The following is a 9,843-nucleotide window of genomic DNA, read 5'->3' as shown; positions in this document are numbered from 1 at the left end:
TGCAATGTGGGATCACCTTATGTTTTGTTTTCTTTTTTTTGGTGGTTGATCTTTATTTCTGTGCAAATAAAAAGTGGAAAGACAGGACAGGAACCCCAATGTCATTTACCTTTGCTGCTCGACCCTGCATCTGAAATGTGGCCACATGACTGTGTCCTCACCATGCACTGGGGCTTTGTCTGGGCAGAGTTTCTTACCATGCTGGATCCATAGTGAGCTCTCTCTGTACAAGGCCCAGCAGTTTCCACCGAGATCAATCTTCAAGTCTTTCTTCCATTTACTGCTGTGGGATCTGCTTACTTTCCTGTTGTGGTATTTGGTGCTCTGAAAATTATGACACTTGGTACCTTATATTTGATGATTTTTCGGCTTCTCGTTTGGCATCTGCTAATTGAGAAAAAGCCTATTTCACTCTGGCCCTCATGGCTGATCATAGTTATCCTGTATATATATGTTGTGTTGTTCTGCTATTATGTATACTTTATTGTGCTACACTCCAAGGTGTGCGTAATAAATCTTTTAAATAAACGTTGAATGACGAAGGTACCTCTAGCACAGGGCTTCCTCTCTCGCTTTTATTATAAACTATGGGGACTAACACACTGGGCCAATCTTTTTTTTTTTTTTTTTTTACTTGCCAACTGGTCCCATGTCCCAGACTCCTCTGCTTACAGCTGCTAGCTGGAGTTTTATCTGCACTGATTTATTGCACTTTACTCCTGGTGACTGCAAAACATTCTGGGCTTTGTGTGACACTACGTCGCATTATAGTGAATTAAGATGAATGAAAAGGGCTGAGCTGAGCCTTGGGGAAGTAACTGATATTAAAAAGCATCACAGAAGCATGGGAGGTGGATTTCGTTTAACTCGATGTGTGAACAGCACGTCACCCTAAAAGAAAGGTATTAACCTAAAATAAATCCAGGTCTTCAAGGAACACATTCAAATGATTTACTACAGTTTAGAGGCTGTAGAGAAGAGAGAAGATTGTCTTCTGAATGCCAAACTGTGTGTGTGTGCGTCGGATGGTAAATGTGATCTCGTCCGTCATCGGCCCTCAGCCTGCCGAAGACCTCACTGATCCTCTTCTGCCTGGGGGAAATAACAGCTCCATTACCCATGGCTTAAACCTTCCTGGAGAATGGAGAAACCTGCTTTCCGCGTGCTCGCCTGCCTCTTCCTGTTCTCTCCTTCCTCAGGACGCCACAGGAGAGGCCTTTCCGTTTGGCCACGGCAGCCACTGGCTGCTGAGCCCACTTATGGTGCACTTTGCTTGCTACCCGCAGTGTAACAAAAAGGCGGTGAGCGTGCTGCATTAGTCCATTTGAATTTATTTTCCGGGTAATAAAAAGATAAAACTGCGTGATGATCAGGCGCGCTGGCACTTGATTGGCCCAGGGAAGGGAATTCCAAATTCTGGGAAAGAGATCCATGGAAAAGAATATAAAATGCGGAGAGATGGGGACTAAGAGAAAGCAAAGGCTGGTGGGAGGAGAGAGAGAGAGACTGGAAGGCTCCAATCACCAGAGAGAAAAGTTCCATAGAATAAATGCCTCCGGTGCTTGTCGACAAATTGTTTTGAAACCCAGTAACTCATTCCTGCTGGCAGCGAGCGGGTGTAAATTACAAATCACTCTGAGCTACAAAGACCTGGAATGCGCAAGAATTTGGCAAGCATTCAAAGAAAATAGAACAGGCAGGACTTCTCAGGTAGCTTTTTCTTCCTTCTTTTCCTGAAAAACTCTTCTAAACTCTAGCACAGGGCTTTCTCTACTCGATTTCTTGGCATTTTTGTCTCAATTTTCCCCATCTACTTCTGGTTCTGCTTCTGTTCTTGGTCTTTTCTGAGAAGGGTTAAGCAAACGGATTATCTCCCTGAAGGCAAAGAGAATTTTGCAACCCTTTGAGAGGAAGGGAAGTAAGAAAGACCATAAATCAGCTGCAAACCCCCCCAAAAAAATGAGACCTCAGAAAAGGCTGCACTTGCTCCCAGGAACTCAGGGAATTAGCTGGAATTTATTCTATAGGTCCTCAGTGCGTCTACCAGAATTAGGCCTCTGAGCTTAAATGGTTTCCAACTAAAGAAAATATATTCTCCGCAAGGAGTGACCATAATGCAGCACAAAAGAAACCCTGGTTAAGTTATGAGGCAAAATTATTTCCCTTCACAGTATGTCCGAGTTCATGCTGTGATATGAAATTATCCTCATTCCATTGCAATAAAATCAGGTCTTTGAAGCGAGTCCAAGATGAAGCTGCCCCTGGAAAGAGCTTGTTTGCTGCTGCAGCCCAGTGGGCCAGTCCTAGAGTGCTCTTTGGTTCTGGCCCTTGGCCCAGTGGCTCAGGCCTAGGCTGCTCTTCGGCACGGCTCCCTTCAGTTTCAAGAGATGGAGGCCCACAGGATACCTTGTGTGATATGTATTTTTTATTTTGGGAAGGTGTCCGTGTGTCGCTGTGTGAATTTTACCGATGCATTGATGTAATGGGCCATCGTACTTCACCTTCCGCAGTGGGCAATGGGCAGTGTCTTTCCAGGACAAAGTGAAATAGATTCTAAGATTTTAGAGGCAGGCCCACCCTGAGTAGCCTGCATTACCCATTCATTTTTCCTCCATACTGACTTACCTGTATTTCCTATATAGAGCACTGTGTAGGCCGACTGTGCCAGATACAGTTAAAATAACAACACAAATGCATGGGTCCCTCCAGTGTTGTTTTTCCAGCAGCCAATAAAGTGTCACTTGCCTTGCAGCCAGTGCCCTGGAATGCTGCCACATCCCAGGGGGCATTTTCTATAGATGCACCTCTCTAACATTCTCAACATGAGCACGTTACTACCCAAAGAGGAAACGCCAAGGATGGTTGTGCCCATTGTATTAGTCTGCACTGAACAAAGTGTAAGCACTCTCCCTTTCCAGTGGTGTTGGGAGTCACAATGTATCTGCATATTTTTTTTCTTAGCACTCTCCAGCCCCAAGAAGGGAGTTCTCCAATATGCTGCTACTCATCCCAACTGCTCCGGTTCTAGTCAGAGAGAGCCAGACCTCCAGCCAGTGGTCTTCTTTCAAGGTTTCTCCTTTCCTGTTCTACTTATTTATTTATTTATTTATTTAAAGTTTTTTTTGTATACCGACATTCATTAAGAAAACATCACATCGGTTTCCATAGAACAATAATTGGCCAACAGGGCTTTACAATGCAACAGATAAAAGAACTAGTGGGTGGGGGGGGGGGGGGGGCGGGCAAAGGGGGTAGAGGGAAGAGACTTTACATTGAAACTGAAAGAACTTGAAGAGGGGGATGGGGATACTTGGACAGGAACTGCCAAAAATTAGTGCTGAGGTGTAAGGAAATAGGAATCCAAAGAACCTTTGAAAACATTACTTGGAGCTTGATTAATATTCGCCAGCCAATGACAAGCACATGTGGAGAGTCTCCTCACTGCATTCAATAGCAGGAAAAGTAAAGGAAACCCAGAAACAGCTCTTCTGTCTTCATTTTTAGAAGTGATCCAGGGACTTCAGCTGCTCTAATTCTCCATCACCCATGCCCCCTGCCTGTTGCTTGCTGCATCATCAGAACAGTCCTTCATAGATGGCGTAGAAACCTGCCATCCATCCACATCCTCGGTGCCAAAGCAAAACAAGGAGTGGGGTGCAGTGGATTGGGAGTGGGAGGTACACACACACAAAACCCATGCAGGCTGACCTGGAATGAGGCATCCAAACACCAGAAAACTAAAATGAATTTTTTTTTAATTTATGAATTTTACAATTAAACACAAGAATTCTTGTACCAGAAAAGATTAAGAGAAATGTGCCAAAAAACAAGAATTATCTTAATGACGTCAAATTGATATAAAAAAAAAAAAAGAAGAATATATATCTGCACATTTCTCTAAATATATATAGGAAAAGGAGGAAATAAAGAAATAAAAGCAGCGATTAAACACGGAGATAGGAAAAAGGAAATAAAAAAGCATACCAAAACATCAACACTTCCATATTACCATAGCATCTTAAGGAGCTTCTTGGGTATGTGAATTCAGAAAAAATCTCAGTTGAGAAGGTTCAAAATATCAATGCTTAACATTAAAGTGTTTCACAACTGAGCACCTAATGACAAAACCTCAGATTGCATGGAAAGAAATGACCTCCTACGATCCTGGCTTGCTCTAGTAATATTAAAAATATCCATATCTTCTGACCATAAAAAGGCAAAGATCTCCTACGAAAGAAAAATCTGAGAATAGCATTTTGATCATTCAGAAAAGCAAATGAGACCAATAAAGTTCCTCTTTTAGATATAAGAGCATCCTGTGATAACTCAAGAAAATCAGTAAAATTCAAGGAAGGATCTTGTTCTTGGCCTTGAACTTTGCAAATACCTGTAACTTGCTGTGGCAAATAATATGCATTAGTAATGACAGGCATTGCCTCTTTGGATATCTTGAGAACTTGAAAAATATAATTCTTGAAAAGTTCTATTGGTGAAATCAATTTGGTAACTGGAAAATTGAGAACTCTCAAATTCAGGCTTCTCATAGCATTTTCAATGGTCTCAGGTTTCTTAGAATGAATTAAATCAGACTGGACCAGAATATTTTGTGTCTTCTCAGCTGCAGAAAGACGTGTCTCCAAAGAATTAATTTTACCCCCGTGAGAAGAAACCAATTTATCAATAGTTGAGAGATGCTGGTTGGTGTCAAGAGAAATCTTTGTCAAAGAGGAAATAGAAACTTCTAAGGAAACCAAGGCCTTCCAAACAGTGTCCGGTGTAATAACTGGGGGCTTAATTGAAGTAATCTTAGGAACTTAACAAGTCTCGGAATCCATGCCACCTTCACTCGGTGAGATGTTATTAACGGCCAAGTCTCCTCTAAATAGTGGTGTTAAATTCTGCATTGGAGGAATGTTGGGTGCAGATCCCTGAATGGAGGTAGAAAAAGCACCTCTATCTAAACCCACTCCAGGCACCGGAAAGACTTGATCTATTGCAAGGCTTACTGCATTCTGCACCTCCTCCACAGGCATCCTGCTGAAGGGAGGAGATGGTGTGGTAGGCGCGCCGGGACTCAGCATTGTTTCCTCGGCCCGCAGCATCAGTGTCTGCTCCTCATCAGCATCCGCTAGGGCTATTGTTGGCGTCAAAACCGACGTTAGGGCAAAGAAGCCCTCAATCCGAGGCTGCAGTAAACCAGTCGAGGGAGAAGCCTGGACAGACTCCCTCAACTTGGCTTTCCTCTTGGAATGAGGCACTCAGAAAGAGAAGAAATGAGAAAACGGAAAGAGCTCCTGCCCAGCTTCTCAAGATGCAGCCATCTTGGTTTCCCCCTAAAACTGATTTTGATGCAAGTGAATTTAATGAGAATGACTTAGGATAATATTGTGCATATCTGAGTTAATTAAAAAACAATGTGCTCCCGCCCTCCAAATGAAAATAAGATAAGAAGGGCAAGACCAGAATGAAATCTCAACATGAGCTGAGACTCGATATGCCGATCTTCTTATTGTTAAATTCCAACAGCAGAGGTTCAGGGACCCAAATGGAGGAGGTTTCTTTTTTTTTAATTTACCTCTAAAACTATGTAAAAATCTCCAGAAAGAGGTTGCAAAACTTACCACTCATTTCTAAAATTTCATGCACTGAAATTGACATTTGATAAAAACCAGTATCCATGAAGGTCGAAACTGAGCCCTACTAAGTCCGTGAATGGAACCTAAGGGAGACCAGCACAGGTCATGTGAAACCTGCACAGCTGGTAGACTGGGGGGACCAAATGGATCTTTGCCGCTGACATCTTCTCTGCTTCTCTGTTCCTGAGGAACTCAGACCTCCAGAAGTGAGAAGCTTGATCAGGTGGCATCAAGTCTTGGCTTCTGCCTGACAATCTCTTCCATGTCTTCTGCTCTCTTGGTGATTTTAGCTTACTGTTCTTCCTTCTAATCATATGTGGTTGGTTGGAATCTTTCCACTGTATCCACTACATTTCGACATCTTAAATAATTTTCCTTTGGATGTAATTTCTCTTTCTCACTCTCTTTCTCCCACTCTTGGTATTTCCACCAGGAATGATTAATTTGATTATTCTAAGAAGCTTCCCAGCTGTTTACTAATTGATAGCAAATGAAATTGCAGAGCAGCTCATTGATAATTTGGGAGATGGGAGCTCAGAGTGACAGTTTGTATTTGGCCAATCCTTTTATTGGCTATGGTGGATGAATAAATATTGTATCACTTGGAACTAAGAAGCCACCATTAGATGGACTTTCATGGACATACTAACTTTTTCAGAGTAAGTATGTCCATGAAAGTCCATCTAATGGTGGCTTCTTAGTTCCAAGTGATACAATATTTATTCATGCACCGTAGGCTTTTGATCTCCATTTGCACCGTAGGCTTTTGATCTCCATTTGCAGAGAAGGCTCCCAGGTCCACGGTGAGGGCTCTGAGTGCTGGACCTTTCAAATTTTAGCAGTAATAGTTTAGTTATGTTTGTTCTTATGACACTTTCTTGCTTTATCTTATACTTTTGTTTAATCTTTTTCTCTTATTTGTATTAGGATTGATGTTAATACCATTTGATATATTAATTTTTTATGCTGCTTTTAATGTGTTTTATGATGAAGTTTTTTATTGTGGTACCTCACTTTGAGCATTTTTATGGAAAAGTGGGTGATAAATGCATGTGACGGGACTGATTAGAAAACAATAGAACTCATTTTTGTTGGATGCCATGTGCTGCTCGCCATACCTCCCAGAGCTTTTTTTTAATGCATTCTTAAAGGCAAATTAAAAAAACCCTATACATGCCAAAGTCGAGAGATATGCGCAGAAGTTAGTCCAGTGCGCGCTGCACGGATTTTAGGTGGGGCATGGGCAAGCCTAGATTTCTCAATGAAATCTGTGCGTAAGTATTTACGTATAGAAACGCGTGCCGGGGTTCCCTAACACTTAACTTTCCTTCTGCTGTGGGTGGCGTGTAAGTCCTGAAACAAAAAACCACAAGAGGTTAGTGGTGTTTTAAAGGTTGGGGTTAACAGGGTAAAAGGTACACTAATTAACTAGGAGGGTTAGGAAATCCTATGCTTTACCTGGCGAACTGGTAAAAAACTAGGGAAAATGGTAATTGATTCAACATGTATGTCTACTAAAATCCTCCCACTTACGTAATAGAGGTGGCATTTGCACGCACATGCGTGCGTCTATATAAAATTGTGCGAACATGTACGCACATACAGACTATTTTATATTATGCGTGCATATATGTGTGTATATTATAAAACATCTGTGTCTATTGGTGTGCAACAACATACTCACATACATGTGCACCTGTGCGGCTGTTTCAAAGTTACCGTCCCATGCATTTTTCACCCACTTGATGGCTGCAGGAGGCTGGATCCCTTTAGCGGAAGCCCAGCAAAGCCTAATGGAATGTCAGCTCTGCCGTCAAACCACAGGCTGAGTCCTGGAACAGGTTTCTCTGGACTTCTTGCAGGCTGGACGTAAGAAAAAAATATGAGTGAGAAAGTCATAGCTCAACTGCTTAAATAATTACTGATATAATCAGCAGAAAATACAACTCTACTAAAATACTCTAACCTTAAAATCCATTTCAAATCACCGTGTCTTGGCCATTCCTCTGAATGATAAAAAAAATTATCAATTTGGCAAATGTTCCTAGGCCAGGAGCTCCATAATCTTTATCTTGATTTTATTCCAGAGTACTACTACTACTTACCATTTCTATAGCGCTACTAGATGGACATTATTTGACATGCTTTCCCAAAGCTTCACATGAGCTGCAAAGCAACGGGCATCAAGGAAAATCCACAAATATATTCTTTAAAAGCCAATGGGCTGATTATTATCTAACAAACACTAGGTCTCCCTCTAGCATCCAATGACTGCATGGCTAGATAACCTCTTCCACAGACCCTTTAAGTGCTCTCTCTCATCTCTGTTCATCTCTTGTCAACTCTCAGGTTTTCATTATTTCCCACTCTCTCCTGTCCCCTCTGTTTAGTCATAACACACATTATCAAACATATACCTAATGTTTGGACAAATTTTATCTTAAACAGAACGTTAAATTCTCCCAAATAGAATAGAGCCTTCTCCGCCTGATGATGATATCCGAAGCTTTATCTACTTAAGCGATATTGTGGAAGAGCTAGAAGGGAAATATTTGCCTTTTTGCAGAAGATACCAAAACCTGCAACAGGATAGACACTTGGAAGGTATCGAAAATGTGAGGAAGGATCTAGTGAAGCTTGAGGAATGGTCTAGATTTTGGTGTCTAAAATTTAACGCTAAACAATGCAGGGTTATGCATTTGGATTGCAAAAACCCATGGGAGAAATATAGAGGGTATAAAGGATGATGTTCTGTGCACAAAACAAGAGCACGATCTGTGAGTGATCATATCTGATGATCTTAAGGTAGCCAAACAGGTGGATAAGGTGATGGCAAAAGCCAGAAGGATGCTTGGGTGCATAGGGAAAGGAACAGCCAGCTGGAAAAAGGAGGTAATATTGCCTCTGGTGAGACTTCATTTAGAGTACCATGTACAATTCTGGAGACCACACCTTCAAGAGGATATAAACCAGATGGAGTTAGTCCAGAGAGCAGCTACTAAAATGGTCAACGCTCTTCATCATAAAGTATATGGAGACAGATTTTTAAAGATCTAAACATATATCTTTGAGAAAAGGAGGGAAAGGGGAGATAGGATAGAGGCATTTAAATACCTTCCAGGGAAGGTAGAGCTATCATGGAAAGACTAAATGAATTCTTTGCTTTGGTGTTTACTGAGGAAGATGTTGGGGAGATACCTGTTCTGGAGACGGTTTTCAAGGGTAATGATTGATGAATTCAGATGAATTGACTCAAATCACGGTGAATCTGGAAGATGTAGTAGGCCAAGTAGCTCATTTAAAATAAATCAGAGAAAATTCTTTTTCACTCAACACACAGTTAAGCTCTGGAATTCTTTGCCGGAGGATGTGGTTAGGACAGTTAGTGTAGCTGGGTTTAAAAAAGGTTTGGATAAGATCATGGAGGAGAAGTCCATAAACTGCTATTAATCAATACAGAATAGCCACTCAGGTGAATTTTAAAAGCAGTGTGCGGGCGCACATGTACATGCGTATGCTGGCTCACGTAAAAAGATCCGGCCATTTTATAACACACGTGCGTATATGCACGTGTGTTATAAAATAGGCTGAACACGCATACATGTGCCCACAATTTTATAATGGACGCGATCATGTGCGAATATCTGCTGCCTCTAGCATGTAAGTAGAGGAATTTTATAAGGGACGTGTTCCGATACAATTGGCCGTTTTCCCTGTTTGTTCCCAATTCACCCAGGTAAGGTATAGGACTTCCTAACCCCCTAGTTAAATAGCCTCCCTTTTACCCCATTAACCCCAACCCTTAAAATCCCACTCACTACTTTTTTTGTGTGTTAGGACTTACACACCATTCATAGCAGAAGTAAAGTTACGCAGTAGGGGACCCTGGCGTGTGCTGGTTTCATTGAGAAATCCAGGAACACCCATTCCTGGCCCAGACCATGCCCACGTCCCGCCCTTTTGAGAAAAAAATGTGGTGCTTCTAGTGAGAAATACAGGTGTACTCGGGTGGCTTTTAAAATCCGCTCAGTGCATGCAGGGCTTGTTGCCTGCATTAGTAGCATGGGATCTATTTAATGTTTGGGTATTTGCCAGGTACTTGTGACTTGAATTGCCACGGTTGGAGACTGGACATTGGGCTTGATGAGCCCTTAGTATGACCCAGTAGGGCATATCTTATGCTCTTATTTAACAAAGTACATAGGAG

The sequence above is a fragment of the Rhinatrema bivittatum genome, chromosome 11 (genome assembly GCF_901001135.1).
Source record: "Rhinatrema bivittatum chromosome 11, aRhiBiv1.1, whole genome shotgun sequence".
NCBI classification, from domain to species: domain Eukaryota; kingdom Metazoa; phylum Chordata; class Amphibia; order Gymnophiona; family Rhinatrematidae; genus Rhinatrema; species Rhinatrema bivittatum.
Note: the sequence above shows the minus strand (reverse complement) of the source record.